Genomic DNA, 25,092 nt, shown 5'->3' on the forward strand with positions numbered 1-25,092 from the left:
AACAATTTTATAACATTTATAAAAGTGTTTTGTAGATTTTATTTAAATGTTTATTAGAATAATTTTCTAAAGTGTTATTAACCCTAAACCCTAAAACCTAAGCACTAAATCACAAACCCTAAACATAAAACCGAAGCATTTTATAACATTTTAAAAAGTGTCTTGTATTTTTTATTGAAGTGCTTATTAATGGCATTTACTAAAGTGTTATAAACCCTAAACCCTAAACCCTACACCCCAAACCGTAATCCTAAACCCTAAACCGTAATCATAAAAGCATATACTAAAGTGTTATGAACCATAAACATAAACCCTAAACCCTAAGAGTTACATAACATTTTAATAACCATTTTGGAACTTTTTCTAAACTTTTTTTAATAGTATTTACTAAATCATCCCTAAAACCTAAACGCTAGTGTTTATTAAAATCATTTACTAAAGTCTTATAAACCATAAACCCTAAACTGTAAACCCTAAGAATTTTATAACATTTTAAAACCTAAACCCTAAACCCTAAGCCCTGAGGATTTTATAACATTTTGAAAAACATTTTGTAACTTTTGTTTCGAGTGTTTATTAAAAGCATTTAGTGAAGTTTTTTCAACTTTCCCCTCTCCAACTCTTCCCTTCTCTAGTCTCCCTCCCTCTCGCTCCCTCCATCACTCCCTCCCCCTATCGTTCTCTATCTCTTCCCACTCCACCTCTATCATCCCCCTCCTTCTAACTATCTCTCTACATCTTCATTGCTACCTCTCCCCCTCTCTCCCTCTCCTTCTCTCTCTTCCCCTCCCCTCTCCCCTTTTGACCCTCTCTCTCTCTCTCTCTCTCTCTCTCTCTCTATTTCCCTCCCTCTCCACTCTACCTATCCACCCATTCCACCTCCCTCTCTTTGCATTCCTAACCCTTACTCTCTCTCTCTCTGTCTCTTTCTCTATTTTCCCTCCCTCTCTCTCCCCCTCTCCCTCCCTCCCTCTCTCTATATATTCTCCCTCCTCAATTCCTCTCACTGTCTCAATTTCCATCTATTCATATCTCTCTTTCTCCCACATTATGGTTTTCTTCACCTTTATCCTTATTTCTCTCCGTGCTATCTCCCTGTCCCCCTTGCTCTCTCTTCCTTTCTCCCTCCTCTCCCCCCCCTTTCTCCACCCCGTCCCTTTGTCTCCCTTTTCCCCCACCTCTTTCTATATCTCTCTCTCTCCCTCTCCCTCATCCACCTCCTTCTTGATTGACCCTCCTCCCTTGTCCCTCTATCCCTCTGTCCCCCACCTCTATTAATCTCTCTCCCCTTACCCCCTCCCTCTCTCATCCCCCCATTCCTCCATGTTTCTTTCTCTACCTCTCCTTCCTTTCTCTCTTTATCTCTCTCTTTAACTCTCTTTCCCCCCTTCATTACTCCCTCTCACATTTTCTCTTTCCCTCCATCTATCTCTCACCCTCCATCTCCTTGTCTTTCTACCGCCCATCTTTTCCTATCTCTCTCTCTCTTTCTCTATCTTATTCTCTCTCCCTCCTCTTGCCAATCTACCCACTTCCACTCTCTATTTGTACCTCTCTCTATCCCTCTCTCACACACCCACTCCTCTCCTGTCCCTTGCCTCCTCCTCCTCCTCCTCCGCTTGCTCTCTCTCTCTACTCCATCCCCCGCCACTCTCTACCCTCTCCCTCACTACACCTTGCCCTCTTTCCCTCCACCTTCCTCTACCTATCTTCCTCTTTCCTTCCATTTTCTTCCTTCTCCCTTCCCTTTTTCCTTCCCTTTTCTTCCCTCTCCCTTCCCTCTTTCCCTCTCTTTGTCTCTCTTTGTCACCCTGGTCAATGGGTGGCATTACATCCATGAAAAAATCTGGGCTAATCGACCCCGAAGGGAATCTAGCCCCATGGCCCACTAGCAAGGCCTAACCCCAAGGGCTTCGGGGAGATTGCACGTTGTGACCTCCTGGTGGCGAGGTACTGATTTTGACCAACTGAGCTAACCCTTGATTTTTCCCCCACCTCTTTCTATATCTCTCTCTCTCGCTCTCCACATTCCCATCTCTCCCTTATACTCCCTTTTCTTGATTGACCCTCCTCCCTTGTCCCTCTATCCTTCTTTCCCCCACCTCTATTAATCTCTCTCCTGTTACCCCCTCCATCTCTCATCTCCCATTCCTCCATGTTTCTTTCTCTACCTCTCCTTCCTTTCTCTCACTATCTCTCTCTTTAACTCTCTTTCCCCCCTTCATTATCCCCTCTCACAATTTCTCTCTCTCTCCCTCCATCTATCTCTCACCATCCCTCTCTTTGTCTCTCTGCCCCCCATCTCTACTTGTCTCTCTCTCTCTTTCTCTATCTTAGTCTCTCTCCCTGCTCTTGCCAATCTACCCACTTCCATTGTCTATTTGAACTTCTCTCTATCCCTCTCTCACACACCCACTCCTCTCCTCTCCCTTTCCTCCTCCTCCTCTCCTCTCCCTTGCCTCCTCCTCCTCCTCCACCTACTCTCTCTCTCTCTCTCCACTCCGTCCCCCACCACTCTCTCCCCCTATCCATAGCTACACCTTGCCCACTTTCTCTCCACCTTCCTCTCTCTATCTTCCTCTTTCCTTCCCTTTTCTTCCTTCTCCCTTCCCTCTTTCCTTCCCTTTTCTTCCCTCTCCCTTCCCTCTTTCTGTCTCTTTGTCTCTCTTTGTCACCCTGGTCAATGGGTTGCATTACGTCCACGGAAAAATCTGGGTTAATCGACCCCGAAGGGAATCTAGCCCGATGGCCCACTAGCAAGGCCTAACCCCAAGGGCTTCCGGGAGATTGCACCCTATGACCTCTTGGTGGCAAGGTATTGATTTTTACCAACTGAGCTAACCCTTGGGGCTTAATTGAAATATACATACATACATACATACATACACACACACACACACACACACACACACACACACACACACACACACACACACACACACACACACACACACACACACACACACATATATATATATATATAGATATATAGATATATATATATATATATATTCACCTTAATTGCTAAAATAAGAAAAACCCATCTTAAAAATATCTATAATTTATAGTTTATAATATTTGTTGTGAGATATTCTTTAAGTAACATTACTAAAAACAATTGAAATTTGATAAACATGTTATATATATGTCATAATAAATTTTGATTTGAATTGACCTCACCTCACCATATATAAAGAGATATATCATAAATTAAATCTAACTTCAAAGAAAATGACCTTAACCCATTAATGTTACTAAATGATGTTCATCATATTTATAATCATCTTTTTAAAAATTGTTTTAACTAAATTATATTAGTCTAAATTGTAGTATAATTTAATATGTTATTTTTTTCACATTCAACAAAAAAATATATTTAAATAAACTACCTGTTGCTAAAATCTAGTCTACATTTTAGCTAAAATATATAAAAAACTTATAACAGTAGTGGATAAAAGTAATACTTAATTCAATTCAAAACTATAATAATATGTGCTTTTGGTAACTGATAAAATGCTCTTAAACCGAGACATCCTCCAAAACATAAGCTTATATTTCTATATTTCTAGTCTTCACACTTGTGGTAAGAGCATTGAAGAGCCTTTCCATGTTATTGGTGGATACATCTCACCAATTGGCCTGATAATGCAAGCGATATCATATCTAACAAAATCTTGTTATTTCATGCCCCAACGATATTGCCCTATTTGCATACGATCATTGTGATTAGTCATTTAACCGTACAACCCGGTTTCAATCCGAACTACTATGAATTGCAGAGACCATACAACGAGGGTCCACATCTTAGCCTAACATCATTGGGTGTGGAAATGTAATTATTGTGGATCGGTATAAAATGACTACCTTTTGAAAGCTTTAAACTTCAAAAGCAACCGATGGCAAAGGTAAGTAAAAATCTCTGCGCACCCAAATCCTCAAAAAGATATATATCTTACTTTGGTTTTCGATAACGAAGAAGGCGTGAATCAAGGACCTTAACCCTACCCGGAATCATGAAAAATGACTTTGCTAAAAATATTTTAAATGTTTTATAGCGTAAGCTATGAGTGGACAATTATAGTGTGTGACGAAGCTACGAATTCGATTTCGTGTGGGTTTGAGTTGAAACTAGACTAGTTAGATGAAGATGGAAGTTTATGTCCAAAGGTGTCAAAACTGGGCTACTATAGTTTCCTTGAAATCTATCGAAAGTGGCAATGAAGGATAGTATTGGACAGTCTCTCAAGTAATTGAATATCTCTTGTCTTTCACCAAAAAGAAGGGTTGTCTCCTAGTCGACTGGTTGAAATTGGTACCGAGAACTCAATGAATTTATACATTAAGTTGTACTACCATGATATTAAAAGCAAGTTGTATGAAAAAAAGAGTTCTGGAAGTGGAGCCTAAAGGAAACCTAAAAATCTAAGTGATATGAAGAAAAGAGTTCTAAATGCCGAGCCTAAAGGAAACCCTCAAAATCCAAGTACAAATTATTCTTGTTTCAACCAACACAAATTTGAAAACGGACATAGAGATGGATCGTAAATTGAATAGGATAAAATAATTATCAAATCAACAAAGATATGAGGCCGATTTAAAGAGGCGAAACTAATGCGAGGTACATTAATCTAAAAAGTTACATTAAAAAAAGTTATATTAAATTTAGATAAACACAACAGCAATAAACAGAGTACCTGGAACCAATTTGGAGAATAGACCAACAACGGTGAGGGTAGTAGCAAGAAGAGGGCATTGGAACATATAAACTCGCCCATTGGTGGTTCTTGTGCATGAAATCATAACAAAAGAGAAACACAAGGCTTAATGAATTTACTTAAGTTTTGGAATAAACTTACTCGAACATATACGAAATGAACTTAGTCAACTCAAAGATATAAAAAGGGACAGAGTGGATATCTAAGTGAATAACTAAATGCATACATCAATGAAAGAAAAAACCCAATGCATACATCAATGGAAGAAAAAACATTGGTATCAATCAATTGCATTTAGCAAAGGATCTTTTTTCGAAAAGACGATGGGTCCAAATCCCTGGTTCTCATCAAACGAAAGAGAATTCATCAAAATTACATCCAAGACATGATGAACGGGCTAGAGGTCTGAATCCATTATCCACCTCTTCTCTCAATGGACAAATATGGGACTTGAAATTTTACACGATATATGATCTTCTAGAGCTGGCTAGAAGTCCAAATCCATTATCCTCCTCTTTGTCAACGGACAAATATGGGACATGAAATTTTACACGCAGAATCTAATTTGAAACATTAAATTGGGACATCAAATTTCACACACGAACAATGTAATTTGAAACATTGAATTTTACATACAAGGAAACATAAAGACAAATACATAAACACCAAACGCCCAGATGGAAGTGATTACCACAAAAACATAGCACAAACAAAGAATCGATAGAGGAGCGAGTGTGATGATCTGAAATTTATAGGGGTTCCCGCTTCGTTTTTGTTCAAACTACAAATATGGCTGATTAGTTTTCTTTGGCTTTTCTAGATTAATGAATATGCTTTAGTGATGTCTACCACTCCTTCCAACAGTTACGCGTTTCTGGCCAACTCATATTTCATAATTATTTCTCTTTTCTTTTTCTGGCCAACTCATATTTCATAATTATTTATATTTTATGCACCTCTCCGAGAGTCAATTCTTTCAATGGATATGCTTTTTCAGCTAGGTTCAAAAATTGTTTACCGCTTGTGTTACTGCAATTTCTTAAGTGAAAAGGTGAAAAGATTAGGTAACAATCAAATCCTTTCCCATTTGAATTCCCATTATCTTGAAGTTAATTTGCTTGCATCATTATATTCTTAATTAAATGGAAAATTTTTAAGGGGATGTATGTAATAAGTAAGAATTTAAGAATTAAAAAAAAAATTAACATAAAATTTTATTAAAAAAGTATACATAGAGATTCATTTTTTAATGTACATTAATATGGTAATATTCATGTATTATATATGCAGTTTCCAATTATAGTTTGTCACCAAGCAAATAATCCCTTTTTCAATTGAAGTTCACAAGCTTATTCATAATTTGATTTCGTTGAAATCAACAAAAAGGAAGAGCAAATATCTAAGTAAGATAACACAATAAAAAAAACATTGATCTCAATCAATTGCATGTCACAAAAGATCTTCTGGAAAGGCCATATTTCAAAATCCATTGTTCCAGAAGTCGAACCTAAGGGAGACTCTCAAAATCCAAGTAAATGGAACAAGATAAACTAATTATCAAAATCAACAAAAGATCTTCTGGAAAGGCCATATTTCCAAATCCATTGTTCCAGAATGCCAGCAAGATATAGGGATCATGCTCTTATAACTAGTATGTTAAATGTTTTTGAATCCTCTAATGATAAAGAAGCAGGTCAATACGATGAATGGAGGACAACCATGGAAGAGGAATATGTGTCAATACTCAAGATCAAAAATTGGCATTTAGTTGAACTACCTAAAGGAAAACAGCCCATAAGTTGCAAATGGTTATAAAAGCTGAAATTTAAAGCAGATGGTACTATAGAAAAATATAAAGCTAGGCCAGTGGAAAAAGGGTACGCGCAGAAAGAAGGCATAGACTATTAGGAAACCTTCACTGATGTAGCTAAATTAAACACAATTAGAATGTTAATTACTTTATCTACCAAACATCATTGGATGATAGACCAGATAGAAGTGAAATCTTCTTTCTTAAATGGTGAATTAAAAGAAGAAATGTATTTAATGCAGCCTAAGGGGTTTGTTAAACATGGGGAGGAACATTTAGTCTGTAGATTCAGGAAAGAATTATATGGTTTAAAATAGGAACCCAGGTCGTGGTATGATAAAATTGATTCATTTTAGCTGCAGCATAGTTATAAGAGGAGCTAGAATGACCCTAATTTGTATAACATGTTTGATGAAAAGGGGTGAATTATTTTGATTTCTTTATATGTAGATGATCTTATTATTACATGAAATGTAAATGAGTTCATTAAAGAAATAAAAGTGCAGATGTCACAAGATTTTGAGATGAAAGACCTTGGAGAGTTACACTATTGTTTGGGTCTTGAAGTCTACAGGGATTCTAGCCAAACTTTTCTATCTCAAGGAAAGTATGTTAGGAGCTTATTGAAAAAGTTCAGAATGGATCAATACAAAGCTACCTATGTTCCTTTACAGCAGAATCTCAAACTTCATAATGATTACGATTCTAAGGAGGTGGATGCAACACTATACATACAACTAGTTGGGAGTTTGATTTATCTAACTACAACTAGATCTGATTTAGCTTTTGTAATTAGTGATCTAATCTTGTTTATGTCAAAGCCTCTTGAGATTCATTGGGTGGCAGCGAAAGGCGTCTTAAGGTATCTTGAAGGAACCTTGGAATTTGATATTAAATAAACTGATTTGTTTGATGTTAGATTGACAAGTTTTTCAGATTCAGATTCAGATTGGGCTAGAAATATGGATGACAGATGATTGATAATAGGCTAGGTATTCAACATTGGGTCTAGGGTCATTGCATGGTGCAACAAGAAGCAAAACGTTGTATAATTGTCTTCAGTAGAAACAGAGTATCAAACAGTAGGTGCAACGACATGTGAGGTTGTTTGGTTGAGGAGACTTCTCCATGATGTCAAAGAATAATGAAAGGACCCTACAGTTATTAAATGTGATAATCAAAGCTCAATCAAATTTGCAAAAAATCCAGTGTTTCATAAAAACACAAAGCATATTCATACGCAGTTTCACTTTGTTAGAGAGAAGGTTCAGTCAAAAAGGATTTATATTGAATAATGTAATACTTTTGATAATGTTGCAAACATTTTTATTAAGCCCCTTGGAAGAATTAAATTTGAGTTATTTAGGGAGATGTTAGGAGTACTAGTGAACCCTTTCACCATTAAGGGTGGGTGTTGAAATTAATGGAGAGTGTATTATTGGAGAGAGTTTGTTCATTAGTTGTGTGTGAGACTTCATTTAGGAATTAGTTCCTACATTCTAGGTGGTTGTTCTAACTCTCCTACTTCCCTGTAAACTATTTATTCCTGATGATTAATGATGAATTTGTAGAGTGTTATGCTAGAGGCAGTCTCGAGGCGAAGCTCCTCACTTGTGAGTTACACAGTTGAGAGTATATCTTATTTTCGTCCATTTTTTAACATTTACAACGAGTGACTATTAGCTAACTAGTTGATGGGTTATATACATAATGAATGTATCTATATAAGGGGATTAGGGAAGCACTTGAACAAAATTAGTGTTATTATTAAGAAGACTAGTTATCTATCTCAAAGAAAAGATATAACAAGATGATAGATGTTAATAAAACATTTTTGTACATCAGAAAGACTACAGATATCAGGAGAGAACAATTTAGAAAATTTTGAGCATAGGAGAGGAGCAAAGGTCAAGAATTTGTGGAAATAAAATAAATTATGCTCTTCGTAGTGAGTAGATTCATCTCAATAAGTGTGGTTCTAATTTTTTTGTATAAAATACAATAATTTGTTTCACACTGCATGGAGGTTTCTTTGTAGGCTCGGATTATTTAAAAGAAAAATTGATTTGAGAGTGTAATTATTGACATATCACAATTATGCTTTGGCTCTTAATTTTTATATATGTGAGATTGTTGGATGTTAAGACACGTGATGCTGCATTGGCAATCGAGACTCACGCAAAACAAATGAGAGCTCAGTATGATCGAAATGTGACCCCACGAATTTTTTCGGAAGGAGATCTAGTCTTAGTGTATGATCAAGCTAATGATAAATTAGGCGCTGGAAAATTCGTTCCTATGTGGCATGGTCCCTATGTTGTCAAGCGAAAGCTAGCCAAAGGGGCTTATGAATTGGTACACTTTGATGGGGACTCTTTGGGTAAACCCATAAATGGCCTTTACTTGAAGAGGTATTATGCTTAAAAGAATGGGTATGGAGATTTTTAGTTAGGATACTTTTTCTTTCTACCTGGTGTGTTTTAGTTTAAACATTGTGCTTAGCTTAGAGAGTGTTTTTTCGTCATTATTCCTGCTTATATTGGTTTTAATCTTGATATTGCAGTGTCGATGCCTCTCCAAACATACATTGGTTTCGTTGATGGTGCTTGTCGTAATACACGGAACATCTCTTCCGCAGCTTGGGTTATCTATTCGCCCTCTGACGAGTTAGTATCTATGCATGGGGTAAGCCTCGATCAAACAACGAACAACATTGCCGAGTAGAGTGTAGTGATTGAGTTATTGTCTGAATCTATTTCATTTGGGATTTGGAGTTTGATAGTGAGGTTAGATTCTGAACTCATTGTATTACAGCTTAATAGAGTGTATGCTATTAGAAATCCAGTGTTATTAAGATTATTTTTGAGAGTGCATCTCTTGGAACGTGAGTTTTATTACATTGAATATCAGCATATTCCAAGGTCTTTAAATACATTAGCAGATGCAATTGCTTCTCGATTGTTAAATAGACATTTGCAATAATCATACATGTGAATTTAAAATCATTCCATAACACGATTTACAAGATAAGCCGGTAATAGTGATATATATATATATATATATATATATATATATATATATATAAGAGTGTGTCAAAAATACATCATCCTCGATCATAGGTTGAAAAACGCCTTATGATCGGCAAAAATGATAAGTACAAAAAACAAAAATGCCACATGTGCCCACAATAGGAGATCATCCTATCACTGGTGATGATCTCTATAAGAAACCCCTGCACGGGCCACCTTGCAAAGGAACCTCCTAAAAGGTCCCGGGACTCCAATCACATAGCACTGAAGTCGACAAGGAATGCCGTCTATAGTGGTCTCAGGAATATCTCCTGTCAAGCACTTGAGATGACCCTCCAACTCGACCAAAACCTCTGTTGATTCGTCCTGTGGGGCTGGCGCGGGTGCAACTAGTTGTCTCCTCTCGAAAGGCCAGACAGTGGCTGGTCGCTGTGGACCCACATCTGCATTTGAAATTTTTACTATCAATTTTGAGACGATGGAAAAACAAAAAAAAATTAAAATAGGAAAATGTTGAAAAGGATTTTACCTGACTCGTCCCACTGCTCTCCTGGTGGAAGAACCATGTCTGGGTCACCACGAAAATCTATCCCAGCATAAGGAAAGTCCTGAATGGAAAAGACCTGGTTTTCCAGCCATTGGAAATACTCAGGTTTGAACCGAGCAACCTCCGTCCTCTCGTCCGGGTGACGGGCCATGACTGTGACCCATTGCATCAGTTTGGGATCTCGAGGATGCCCAGCTCCAACAGTAAGGTGCTATGGGATCAACATTGGAACCCTCTCCAGGCCAAAACTCACGACCAAAGCCCCATAACCAAAGGTCTTTAGTCGTCCTTTCTTGGCCCTGGTCAGTTGGCCTTTCACATTGGCCAACACGGCATCGCACCAGTTGATGATGGTGCCTCAAAAGCAATCAACTGCCATACACATCTGGGATCCAGTGGCAATATGTAATGCGGCAGCTCCGCAAAGTCTGGTGACAGTAAATGCAATCACCATGAGTTCAGGACGGGATATGGTCTTTATGTCTATCTCTTTGTCTCTAGCCTGGCTGTTGCAGTACTCTAGCCGGAGGCTATCGACAGACTGGCCACCTGGCCTAGTCCCGTGCAGAGTCGAGTTTTCGCCTCTCTTAGGCAAACCGGTCAAGAAATAAATGTCCACTAGCTCAATTTCGAGCTAGTGGCCGCTAATGAAGAAGCACTGGTCCTGTATGCTCCATCTGTCAACCAGCCACTGTAAGAAATCAACCTGAGCCCTCATGCCAGGAATGGCCCAGAATTTGTATAATTCGCACACCCTCAAAGCATCAAGTGAAGGCTGATGATTCCATGTGGCAGCATCCACGTCCTCGTGCTCTCGTTCACGCCAATCTAGCATGATGTATTCTCTGCATCAAGTATACAGATTAATTAAATTGCTAGAAAATGTTTTGATTGGTCCATTTTTGAGAATTTTTGGGTTCAAAACCCTTGCGGCGGGGTACGCACCCTCCGGGTTAGACACAGTGCGTGGGTCTGCACCTTTTCTACATGGAAGCTGCGGACTCTAAACTTTTTCCCAATGGAGAAAAAGTCGGGGTCCGCAGGCCCGCAATGGTAAACCTACGGGCCCCCGTGCGCGGGTTTTGCGCCTAAAAACCCTCCCAAAAATGAAATTAAGGACTAAAACAAAAAACTAAACAGTTGAAAATGAAGAGTAGGATGATGTGGATTACCTGGAGAAGACGGCGCTCGATTCCGACAGTTGGATTTTCCGCAATCTTCACGGGAATTTTTCTGAGCAAAAGCACTATTTTCTCACCCAAACTCAAACGGTAAAAATGAATTGACAAAGGCCCTTTTTATAAGTTTTTTGAGTAAATAAATCGAAAATTTGTTTATGTTTCACTTTGAAAAGGTATTTTGTGACATTTTTATTCATTTCAAACAGGTATGAGTAATGTTTGTGTTTTTGTGCAGAATAAAGGATTATTCAGGCGAAATCTACCATTTTCGACAGAAAAACATGTAGAGTCATCTTTAAGCTCTTTTCTGACTCCTAAAACATGAAAAGATTGCCGAGTGTTTCTTTTAAACTCGTTAAAATGGAATTAAAAGACGGTCCCCTTACAGCTCTTTTCCGACCGTAAAAACATCAAAATATTGACGGATTTTTGTCGTTTCAAATTCGATATTGGTTATAAAACGACGTGTCGTTGATCGCTTTTTTAATTTTTCGGGTCAAAGACACTAATGACGAAAAGTACTCCTTGGTCGTAAAAGATCAAGCGGTTCTCTCAAGTATTATTTTATACCTTTTCGGGCTTGGGAGACACAAATTTATGAAAAAGGCCAACCTTGGAGTCTTCTTAAGTTTTTCAGACTCTCTAAAATTGAAAAACGCCGAGTTTCTCCTATACTGGACTCGTTAAAATTTCACAGTAAAGGACCTGTTCAATTACAAATAGGAATGAACCACTCCTTCTTAGGGTTTGAATTTAAACTAAGTTTGACTCATCCGAAGGATGAGCTTATAAATAAGCAAATGTTATCATCCTCAAGCTTGTAAAAAATAAAGAGGTACTTGCCAGAAATGGTGGGGGAAAAGAGAGAAAAAAGAGCCTGTTTGTCATACTTTGTAACCACTCTTGAACACGAAACTTTTATTCACCTAGGTTGGGAAATCCTTTGCCTAACAGTTGATCAAACCACATTGAAAGTCTTTAGCCAGTTTCTGGGTATTAACTTTGGGTCAATTGTCACCGAACCATCTGTCGTGTGGTTATGTGTTCAAGAGGTCACTGCCAATAAGCCATTCATCTGCAAAATATTTGTCATCCATCTTGACCATCCCTGAGTCAGTCCTTGCAACTAAAATTTCTTCAACTTGATCTATGATTTCGTGTTGTAGGCTTGCCTACGACGAATCGCTTTCTATCAACATCAGCTCATTATCTAGAAAGATGATCTAGGAATTGTCAGTACCTTGAGATCCGCATGCATCAATGGCAGATTTCTCGCCTTTGATGACAGTTTACATCATTGACTTTTGATCAAAGGATTCCGTGACATGCTCGACGTCAACACATTTATTCGCATCTCATGGATTATACTGGGTACTTTGAGAGCCATGGACATCACTGGTGGTTTCTCTCACACTTGTTAACGGTTTACATCATTGACTGGTAAACAAGTGGTTTCTACCATGTTCAACATCAACACATTCATTCACATGGATAGAATCGTACTATTTCGGGAAGTAGAAATGAAGACCCTGGATCTAGTTTCCACAATCCAGGCTGCGAGGAATTTTGTATTCATTATATAATGGACTATTCATAAACAAATGGATGCATCCATACTGTGTCCACATGAGTCTATACTTGTGATGTTTTACAAGATCATTCCTGTATCAGAGCAGTAGTTAGTTTTTCTAGTCAGTTTTGATCTGAGCATGGGAATGCCTACCTCAGCGATAATATGATCTCATATATATATTTTGCATTGAATGTTTTTACAGGTTCCAACCGGGTTCTCCACAAGATGATCCTCGAAATGATAAAGTGCTTCATTCTTCCTAAATGATAAGAAATCCTCATCTACTACAAACTTTGCACTTTAGGGGGCAATCTGTTACAAAAAAATATCGTCACCATGATTATTTGCAGTCAGTATGGGTCTATCATCACTTGTACTGTCCTCCTAAGCAAGTATCAGACCTAAGCTCTTCAAATCAAGCTTTGAAAATGAGAGAGAGACATTAAAAATCAATGTAACTCTAGTTCCGCACTTTCTCTCATGGTCACCTGCGGTCCCGCACCTTATGTGTACAAAAGTTGTGGACCTGCCCGCTCTGTCCCTAACAGTGTAGGTGTGGACCCCTGTGAAAGTCAAAAGGCGCAAGTTTTATCTTAAAAAACTCACTTTGGGTTAATTCTAGAGGTTTCTAGAAGGAATTTTGACGTGGATTGTTCGCTCTGAGGTGGTTCATGCATCCCAAAAGAGAAGGAGCTAATCCCTTGAGGAGAGGAGATATCCCTTTGAAGGAGGGCTTTATCCCTTTGAAGGAGGACCTAGTAACCTCCCTCCATTGCACTATAAATACAGGCATTGGGCTGGTTGCTAAGGAGGTTAGAAGCTGAACATTTTTAAGGCTAAATGCTGGTGAAATCAAGACTTCCTAGTTAAGCCTAAAGAGGAGAGATCACATACCTATTTTGGTTTCATTGGGGAGTGAGTGAAACTTGTCAAAGTAGAGGAGACTTCTTGCTGGACCCTGGGAGGAGCTTGTACAGCGTCAAGGCAAAGGTTGTAAAGTTCTTCTTCTTTTGAATTAATACAATCAAACTCATTTTTCTCAACAAGTATCTTATGTTATTTGTTTCATGGACTCCTTGACTTTCATGTTAAATATGTTTTGATGCAATTGGCTTTTCAGGTGCTATTTAATTTGTTTGCCTTGTTTGTGTTTGCAGATTCGCGAAAAGGAGCTCATTTGGATTGAAGGAGCGAGGGCATCCACAAGATAGCGTTGGACCTAAGGTAGGCCCTAAAAACACTTTTTTGCTATTGTTCATTAAAGCATATTTAGAGAAAGATAGTGTCTAGTTGGTTTGCTTGTCATTAGGTCTTCTTTAGATTCTAGGAAGTTCTATCTTGTCTGCAAGATCGACTTATTCCGTGTGACAGGTGCTCCCATAAATGTCATCACTATTGAAACTACGCATGCATTAGGTCTTCTTACTTGAAACACACACCTACAGTGCTAGAGCTAGCAGATCAATCTATAGTGAAACCGGTAGGGAAGTTTGAAGATATCACAATTTCAGTTGATTCATGGCACTACCTTGTGGACTTCCTAGTACTCCAAATGTAATCTCCAGTTGGAGGTCGTCCCCTGATTCTAGGAAGACCATGGTTGGTAACCACAGATGCTTATATTGGGTGTCGGTCTAGACATATGATCATTTAAAAAGGACAAAACAATAACAATTTAGTATTATATCCTCCCACAAAACCTAACCCATCAGCAAAACGAACAGGCCACAAGAAATCTTTACCAAGGAAAGAGTCTGAATCGGAAAATGAGGAATTAAGACCAATTCTTACTATTGGACAGATCCTCCAGCTGAAAACAAAAATAGAAGATGACACAATTACTACCTTTATTAGTGATCCCTTATGTGTTTCAGATTTAAAGAAGCAAATATTGGAGTCTGTCTTGAGTTGTGAGACACAAGAAAGTATTGGAACAGTAGATGGATTTTATGAGCTACCTACAACTGCGCCCCATGACAGTATTTCTATGGAAATAGAACCAGGAAAAGCCCTGAATATAAATCGAGATTTGTCAGAGTCCTAGAAGAAACAAATCTTGGATGCTCTTCGGAAGCATAAAGAAGCCTTCGCCTGGGAATACTCAGATATGAATGGGATTCTTGCTAATCCATGCACCCATCACATATAAATTAAGGAGGACTGTCGTCCTATGAGGCAACCCCAGAGGAGAATGAACCCCACTCTGAAAAACATTGTTAAGGAAGAGCTTCAAAATCTGCTCGACATGGGATTTATCTACCCCATTTCAAACAGCCAATGGGTTTCCCCATTGGTAATGGTCCCTAAGAAAAATGGTAAATGGCGGATATGCATGGATTATAGAGAAATAAATAAGGCAACTCAGAAAGACCATTTTACATTACCATTCATTGACCAAGTCTTGGATACGTTGACTCGGAAGAAGTTTTTCTCCTTCTTGGATGGATTTAGCAGGTACAACCAGATCCATATAGCTCTTGAAGATCAGGATAAGACCACTTTCACATGCCCTTGGGGAACCTTCACATACTAGGTCCTCCCATTTGGCCTCTGTAATGCGCCTACAAAATTCCAGAGGGTAATCTTAGGGATTTTCTCTGATCTAATGGATGATAGTGTTGAGATTTATATGGACAATTTCACGGCATATGGAGATTAATTCGAAGAAGCATTGGGGAAGCTAGAAAAAGTTCTTGGAAGATGCAAGCAGGCGCATGTCTCTTTAAGTACGGAAAAATGCCATATGATGATGAACGAAGGAATAGTCCTAGGAAACTTGCTTTTAGTTGTAGGAATCTGGATGGATCCAGCAAAGATAAAGGTAATACAACATTTTCCAATACCCAGAACACCCACACAGTTACGTAGATTTATCGGTTGTGCTGGCTATTACAGGCACTTTATAGAAAATTTTGCTAAGACATCACATTCGCTTTTTTAATTACTGACGAAAGATGCAAACTTTGTGTGGAAAAATGACTATGATGCAGCCTTTGTGAAGATCAAGGAACTGGTCTGTAGCGCTCCGATCCTTAGAGGGCTATATTGGGCATTACCATTCCATATTCATGCTAATGCTTCCCAGATAGCATTTGGGGCAGTTTTGGGGTAGCAAGTGGATAAGGTACCATATGCAGTTTACTATGTTAGTAAGAACTTGGCTCCTTACTATCATCAACAAGTTCCAGCACTATATCACTGGTTACCCCACCTTTGTGCATATTGATCATGCAGCCATCAGTTACCTAATGAATAAACCCGTTACTCCTGGTCGTATTACAAGATGGCTTTTGTTACTTCAAGAATTTGACATTACCATAGTAGATAAACTAGGGAAGGACAACATGGTCACTAATTTTCTGTCTAAGGTAAAAAATAATGCCGAAGGTACACCTATCGAAGATAGCTTTCCATATGAATATGTCTTTGCAATTTCCACTAACACTCTGTGGTATGCAGTTATTGCTAACTATCCTTCTACAGGGAAGGTACCTCGTCATTTTTCATATAAGGATAACGGAAAACTATTCATCATAATACCCAATATTCATGGATGGAAGGATACCTCTTTCATACAGGGGTTGATCAAAAGATTCAGCGTTGTGTAACAGAGGATGATATCTATGAGATATTTAAGGCCACCCATGATGGACCTTGTGGAGGACATTTTGTAGATAAAAGAATAGGCCACAAGGTGCTGCAATTGGGATACTACTGGCCTTCTATCTTTCGTGATGCTAGAGATTATGTCCGAAGATGTGACACTTATCAACAGATGGGACAACCTGGGAATCAGACGAAATTCCATTATAGCCCCAGATAGTCCTTGAACCTTTTGAGAAGTGGGCCATTGATTTCGTTGGGCCCTTCAACCCACCTTCTCACCAGAAGGTTCACATCCTGGTCTACACTGATTATGTCACTAAGTGGGTGGAAGCCAAAGCAGTTTCAAAATCAACAGAACAGGTGGTTGCAGATTTACTTTTTGAAGATATTTTTTCCCGATATGGTACCCGAAGAGAAATTGTTTCAGATGGAGGAGCACAGTTCACATCCCACATGATAGGGACGCTTATGCAGAAATATGGGGTTAAACACAGAGTGACAACTCCTTACCATCGCCAAGCGAATGGACAGGTAGAAAGTACAAACAAGGTATTGGAAAATTTCTTGACAAAAACTGTAGCAATTCATTGCCAGGATTGGTCGCAGAAACTTCTAGAAGCTCTTTGGGAGTATAGGATGACATGGTGGAATACAAATGGGTTTTTACAATTTGAGCTAGTCTATGGGAAATCCCCCTTGTTTCAAGTAGATTTCGACATTAGTATGCTCAGAACGTCTTTGGAAGTGGGGTTAGATTTATCAAAGGCCCAAAAACACCGACTGGAATAACTCAATGAGTTAGACAAGATTTGTTCAGTAGATGTCTAGAGAACCATAGCTATCCAACAACAGGGAATGAAATGGCATGATAAATTTATCAAGGACAAGGTGTTTCATACTGGGGGCTAGGCATTTCTCTATGACTCCCAGTCCAAAGATTTTAAAGGAAAGCTTCAAACTTGTTGGATGGGGCCCTATGAAGTGGACACTCTATTTGATAATGGAACAGTCAGATTGGTTACAATAGATGAAAATCACACTTCCTTCCTAGTGAACGGACACTGTCTGAAGTTATATCACCATCCAACTTCTAAGGATGCCTTCATCAAACATCTTTCTAATACGTTTAGTTTAATGGTTGTTGGTGCAAAGAATACTCTCTCTACCTTCTGTTAATATATATATATATATATATATATATATATATATATATATATATATATATATATATATAGATATACTTACTTGTTTGTCTTTTGCAGGAATAATAACCGAATTATGACAAGGAGAAACTGAGAAATTTTCCAAGTAACAGTATTTGTTGTTACTCCGTAGTTGCTATTACTCTGCCGATTCTGTTACTCCGTTATTGTTGTTACTCTGTCGGTGTTGTTACTCCGTCGTTGTTGTTACTCCGCCGTTGTTGTTACTCCGTGAGTGCTAATACTCTGCCATTGCTATTACTCCACTAGTGTTGTTACTCTGTCATTACTGTTACTCCATAGGTGTTGTTATTTTGCTATTGCTATTACTCCATCAGTGTTCTTACTCCGTCATTGTTGTTACTCTGCCACTGTTGTTACTCTGTCATTTTGTTACTCCACCCGGTGTTGTTACTCCATCGGCGCTATTACTCCGTCGTTGCTATTACTCCACCAGTTATTTTTGCTATTACTCCATCGCTAGGTAGGTTGTTAGGTACGCCTTCATTGACTCTTATGGATTTAATTAAAATATTCCAAAGAAGAGACCAGTACGTGCCGCAGACGACCACATTTTAGTTGGTGGGGTCCCATCACAAATAAACGACGATGTACCTAAAATTGTAATTATATTACATCATTACCAAATCTAATGCGAATGGAAACCAAAATATTGCGATTTTGTAATCATCTTTTTGATGCATTGGAATTTGAAATAGTACGCCAAAAACCTTATCGGTCATTTCCCCAGTACGATGTATTCAATCACCATCATCATTCACCTGTACCGCCATAACCGACCATTATTTACTATGTTTTTCGAGGTGTGCCAGTCATTATTACCATTCTTTTACCCCACGGCCACCATGCTAACATTATTTCTATCGTTAGCTTGGATTGTTGTTACTCTCCTCCTGTTAGGATATTCCAACACATAGGAAATAGTTAAGTATAACTTGGTCTAGTGTAGAGTTAGGTAAAGTGTGTTTCTTTACTATGTACTTTTGTAACTTACAATCTGACGTTCATGATATGTAGTGATCTGATGGTTCATTCTCTCCTCGGTATTACTGACACTTGATCTGTGGCTTAACACCTGATTGGTCCATGTTCTCTATTTAAAGAGCATGGAGGGTCAATTGTAGGGTAACTGTTCATGAGAGAATCTTATGTAAACTTTCATTCTTTTATTAATAAATTTCCTGAAGTGGCTGCGTTGGCTCAGGCCATGGACTGTTTCCCTCTTTGAGTGTTTTAACCACGTCAACAATACTGGTGTATTGATCTGTGATCTGTTTGTGAGTGGTGTCTTTTCGTGTTCTGTCTAAGGAACTTACCCTGTAAATTCCTACACCCCCTACCAACCGACTATATCCATCATGTCGATCCAGTTCCTACAGCGATGGGTGGGTTGGATATGCACCATGAGCCAAAGGATATGCCAATGGTCCAAAATAATCGGGAAGTATGGAAGGTTTTTGAAAATGCAGGGTGGAACGTCTATCTCGATAGGTTGTAAGGGTTTAATGAGGCAATTGCAATTGAATTTGCACTCAATTTAGAGGAAGGAAGCTCTCGAGTCCGAGGGATAGAAATCCTTGTTACAGAGGAAACCATTGTAGAGGTCAGTGGGCTATCCCAATAGGGGCAGAGATGTTTTTCGCAAAGAACCTCCCTCCCAGAGTTCCCTGAAGCATTTTTGCAAGCCAGAGAGAATGTTGTTTAGAAAGGTGAGGGGTATGACAAGAATTCATTACCACACCCATGGGGTGAGGTAGTAGGTTTTGTAGTGAGATACATAACCTACAAGGGGAGGTATACGACCGTGTTTAAATATCATTTCAAAATGTTGGCTCACCTCTGGTTCCCATAGTTGAAAGCCTTCTCATTGAATATGCCTTTCTTCCTGTTAAGAAGTCTACAGCTGGTAGCACAATCTGCTCGGCATTCACGACAAGTTGCGGTAGTCCTTACCAACCATGGGTTGGTCCGGCTGTTAGTCATGCATGCAATTGATTGACTTCAAATCCTGTGGGAAACCTTCCGGGATTTTACAGAGGAAGAGATAGGAGCTACTAGAGCCGCTAGAGAAGAAGATCCGAAAGCGATGGAGGAAGAACCTAAAGCATAGGACAAACACATAGACCAAGAAGAACAATAAGAAATGTAGATGGAACCCAAGGGGCTGGAACAAAATCGAGAGCATGAACCAAAGAGGATAGTTGAGGCTGCTCCACCAGAACCAGACTTGACCGCAGAATTGATGGAAGAAGAAGTGTTGCAACAAGGGGGCGATATAGAAAGGGTCACCAACACCACTACCGAGGCTACCTCACAAGAACTAGCCTCGACTATGGAGCCAGTGGAGCAAATCAGCAACACTATAACAAGATAAGAGGTACCACATCAAGATGAGGTGGAAGAATTCATTAATATTGCGGTTGGGGGTGTCCGACAAGGACCACCCTCGACCGTGGAACCGATGGAGGAAGATGAACCAGGATGAGAGGGGCTTGAAGGTGAAAGAACCATGGGGCCAATAGAAGGAGAGGCTATAGGTATAATGGACGGAATTTATAGAATGATGCACGAATCCATTTTTTTCAATGTTGTCCTGGAAGAAATAGTGCCAGCATCGTCTGATCAAGAATTGTTGGATACGGAAGGTGGTGTTACACAAGAACCACCATCAACCCGTCCAACCCTGGAGATTGTAGAGGAATTAGATGCTGAGGCTGACGCTACTCGACAAGAACCAACGTCAACCTTGGAACAGGGGACTGCATAGACAAGGGTTTCAACCCAGAGTAGAGATGTTGCAGACAGAGGCAAAGAGCCCAAGGTCACAGTCGGGGCCGAGATAGATTAGGTAGGAAAATTATTTCAATTTTCCTCTTGCTTCTCCATTCCAAAAGGGGCGATGGTGTCTCCCTCTTCCCGACACGTAGGGGAGGATGTTGTTGTTCCGCCGATTTTGAATTTCGATGGGTCAAATAAGGGACCAGCTACCACAGGTTTTTTGGTTGCAAAATTCCAGAGAGACCTTTCCCAGGAACCCAAAAAAGAGGAAGAGACAAGTGTTTCTGAAGCAAGGGAACCTGGAGGGGAAATTTTGGTTGAAACACCGATGGACACCCATCAAGTGAGTCTGCCACCTATCGAGATAGCTTCACAGTGGGCCGAGGCAAGAGTCAGTAAGGAAGTAGTTTCTACCAAGCAAGAGAGACAAAGCAAAGCAACCCCATCAATTAACCCTATGGATACTCCCTCGAGTAATCCAGCACTGTTTGAACCGGCTACGGTACCAAATGAGGTGGTGATCAAACAAGAATGGATAGAGTTGTGTGAGCAATGGAGGCTTCCTTTTAAGCAGAAATATCGGCTGCAATTCAAAGAAAATATGCAGCTCAAAATAGAGGTCAAGAGGCTGAGAAGGCAGGTGCACCGGTTGAAGAAATGGGTGAAGAAATATAAGCGGCGGGCTAAGAAGCCCAAAGCCACGATGGCCGAAGTGGAGACACAAGTAGATGAAGTGGAAACAACCTCTGTTGCCACTCAAAACGACCCTATTGAGTATGTGTTTGAAGGCCGTGAGTTTTCTTTGACGGATGAAGTACAAACTTGGAAATCCACCATGGCGCAATATTAGAACGAAGTGAAGAGAGCCCAAGAACGAGCATCCACAGGAGGTGATGGCATGTTGCCCTCCCGCTTCCAGTTATTCTTTATTTTTGCATGAAGATTTTCTTTTCTTTTATTTGGAAAGCATCAAGAAAGAAATTAGTCATGAGATTGAGGATGGTGTTCAGTTCCTCCAGATATCGAGAGCCCATGATGTGCCAACTCAGCATTTGATGTGTGAGCTTTACATGCATGAGTACCTCCTACGTGTTAATAGAGAATTTAATCTGGTTCCATATGTGGGGGAAATTCATTTGAGGGCCCTCACCTCTTACAATTTCAATTAGATAAGCTAGCAGAAGGCTTCTAATACCTTTGAGTCAAATCAGGTCACGAAGCCTATTATGGTAAGAGGAGAACCTGAGAGATCAGTGACTATGTACAATAAGCACAATACATTTTTAGAAATTTTGGGAAATGGGGAACGGATGTTGAAGACACAAAAGTGGTGCATTGATCTCTGTGTCAAGCAATTAATAACGTTTCAAGTTGAGGCCCTGGATAGTTGTCATAAAATGTGGATGATGTCACCCACATCTGTCCGGAACAGAGAACCGTTTAGAGCACCAAATTTTGTACGAGCACTCAGTACGGTGCCAAGATATGTGGCATGCATCCAAACATGTGGGGTCCGGTGGATGGGAATTTGGTTTCAGTACCTTGTCATTTGGTTGCCAGCAGAACACTACACCCCAACATATAATGTACTAAATAATTGGTGGAAGGAATTTCTTCTCTCATAAGGGTTTAAGGTTCCAGGAACAGAAATGGCCAAGGAATATGATCTCCCCTGACTTCATGAAGCCCACAGCCTATCCAACCCAGACTTGCGGAGATGACGATCTGCACGAGGGTGTGCAAAAGGCTAGTTGGGGGGAGATGTTGGGCACCAAATCAACCTATCTTTTTCCTACATTTCCACTCCTCTTTTCATCCCTTTTGTATTCATTCACATATATTTACTATGCAAAACTATGATGTAATTCCCCTTTCTTCGTCTCTTGGGATATTTAATTAATGAAGTAGAGTCATGAGGGTTTTGTTTATGTGAACCACTAAAACATGTTATGATCGTAGATTCTGGAGCGCAGGTGTTGACCTCATAGTGTGTCATAGAAGTTCCGCGATTAGTAGCAGCTAATCGACCACGATGAAACAACATAACTGATTTGCAGCTGTTCTCAACCTGTTTTTGATCATTTCTATTCTTGCTCTCTCAGTGTTGGTGCTGTGTTGAACTGATGTATATCTTTGCAAATATAGTTGCCAGGTTTTGGGGAGAGATTTTACTCCCCTTCGTACTATATAAAAGACGAGTCATTCCTGTACGAGGGGTTAGCCAGACCCTGAATTATATTGTAACAACATTGTTCAGATTAATAAAATACAACCCTTTTTGTTGTTCTATCTTTCGCTGTGAGTAACGAAACCCTAAGCAGAGAGCTGGGCCCGCTCTTCTGATTAGCTGTTGTGTGTTTTCTTGTTATGTGTGTGTTCTTCATTGCTATGTTTATTTCTTGATTGTTGTTACAGATTCTTTAGATCACTCTAAATACCTTTTTAAGTTTTGTAGTTGAATTTCTATTTCTTTTACAACAATGCTTTAATTTGGTAATCACGAACCCTTAATCGATGACAGATTGTAACCTTGCCCCTGCATATAACTTGCTTGTTTCCTTGAAAAGAATACGCACCTAGATTGATACATTAATGTAGGAAAAGGGGTGAATAATTTTTTCATACCTGGACACCAACAATATACACTGAAAATTGTTCATGTCCCCGGAGGTATGACATGTTGTTGAAGGATCATATATAGTTCTAGTGACACACTTGGCATTGATGATCATTACTAGCTTGATCATGTATCATTTGAACATAATATGTGGTTTAACCAAAAAATTAAACATTCAACAAGAATTCATTGTATGATTGAAAAGCCAACTCCATTGCAGAAAAATAATTATAGTTCATTTATTTATGCAGTGACTCAATTATTTACAATATAATTCAACTATACACTATCCACACAAAACATTGCCACAAACCTTGTTAAGTCTATATAACTCATTCATTGATCCCACCATTGATACAAAATACATAAGCAATAAAACCATGGAAATGGAATAAAACTTCTATAAATTTCAAATTTATATTAACCATCACTAGCACAAGCTATACACAATCTCCATATACTTAAATGTAAGAACTAAAACTATGTTAATTCATATTACACTATCTAGCCAATGCCATTATGATAAACATAGTAAATATTGACAATAGAATAAAAAACTACCAAATCCGTAGTACAATAATAAAAAAATCTAAACAAAAAAACTATTGTCCAACAATAACATCAAATAGAGAGGAAAAAAATAACTAATCGGGAAAAATAAACCACTACTATTGGAAACAACTCATTTTTGTATTTTTGTCTTTAATGTCCTACTTCAGGGAAACTCTAACCAACTCATCTAGCTAGCTTGCCCTAATGAGTTATCCTCCTACATGCTGAGTTGCAAATGTTCATTGGACCAAACTAGGATGAATCGCCACCACTACCGATATCTAACCAACCTGCATACTTAGAGGATACATTGTTGACCAAGGAATATTTCAATTAAGGCGTAGTCTCTTCAGCCCTTGTCACACATTTGCGCAGTCTTTCGGGCATTTGTAGCATGTGCTGCGTAGTGACCTCCATCCTCTGTATGATTTCTCCACACTTAGGAAAAATTTCATACTTTTCCTCCCTTTTTTCATTGTTCTTTCTTATCCCTAATAGTCCCCCAACACTAAACATGGCTCATCCTTGGGCCAATTTGTTGTGGTTGTGCACCAGTGGAAGAAAGAACCTATAAAACCTTCGCCACAATTTTTTCAAACATTTCTTTGGTAGTGTGCGTGGTTGCCTTCGCTTACTCTACCAATCCTATAATATTTGCAGTAGTCTTGACAGGTATAAGATCAATTTGGAACAAAGTTTCATTCTCAGTAATGAATTTGTGCATTGTGATTTTTGCTACAACGAAATCATCTATGACTAGCATGGCTTCAACTTGAAACTTTCCACTTTTGAAACTAGGTATTGTTGCTCCACTCTCAATTGGTTAATATTTCTTCCCAATTCCGCACTTTTTTCAATTGAAACGCTACATTTTTCCATGAGTAGAGATTTCAAATAGCTACATATAGTTTCATTTTGTTGCTCCATTGTTTGAATCCTCATCCCAATGCCTTTGAGCTCAACATTAACTTGCTATTTATTCGATAAATCTATGTTTCCATAATATAGTTTGTGCACTCACTTTCAAGATATTGTGCACTCTCAAAATATTTGGAGGCTATCTAGACCCTTTCCCTTCTTTTTACTTCTTATGGTGGGATAGTGGGATTGATCTCCAATTGTAGATATTCTACCATTTCTTTTAGGCCATGAACAACCTCTTCAATATTTGGAAACTTCTCCTTTGTGAGAGTGTCAGTTTCCATGGGGACACATGAAATCTTACTATATATGCTTTGATGGCATGTCATAGTGTCCCTTCTATTTCTTCGGCTTGTTTCATTGCTTCTTCCTACTGTGTGTTTTCTTCTTACAGATCCTTGTCCTCATTACTGAGTTGGATTAAGTCCACCAAGTTTGCTTGTGCATGAAACTATACTTCCTAGGCAATGGACTACTGCTAAGAATGTAAAACATGCATTGGTAACTAAGAAATAATTAGATCTACCTGGGGAAACACTT

This window comes from Pinus tabuliformis, chromosome 2_2, assembly GCF_031772625.1.
Source record: "Pinus tabuliformis cultivar Carrire ecotype Pingquan chromosome 2_2, CPIR1, whole genome shotgun sequence".
NCBI lineage: Eukaryota > Viridiplantae > Streptophyta > Pinopsida > Pinales > Pinaceae > Pinus > Pinus tabuliformis.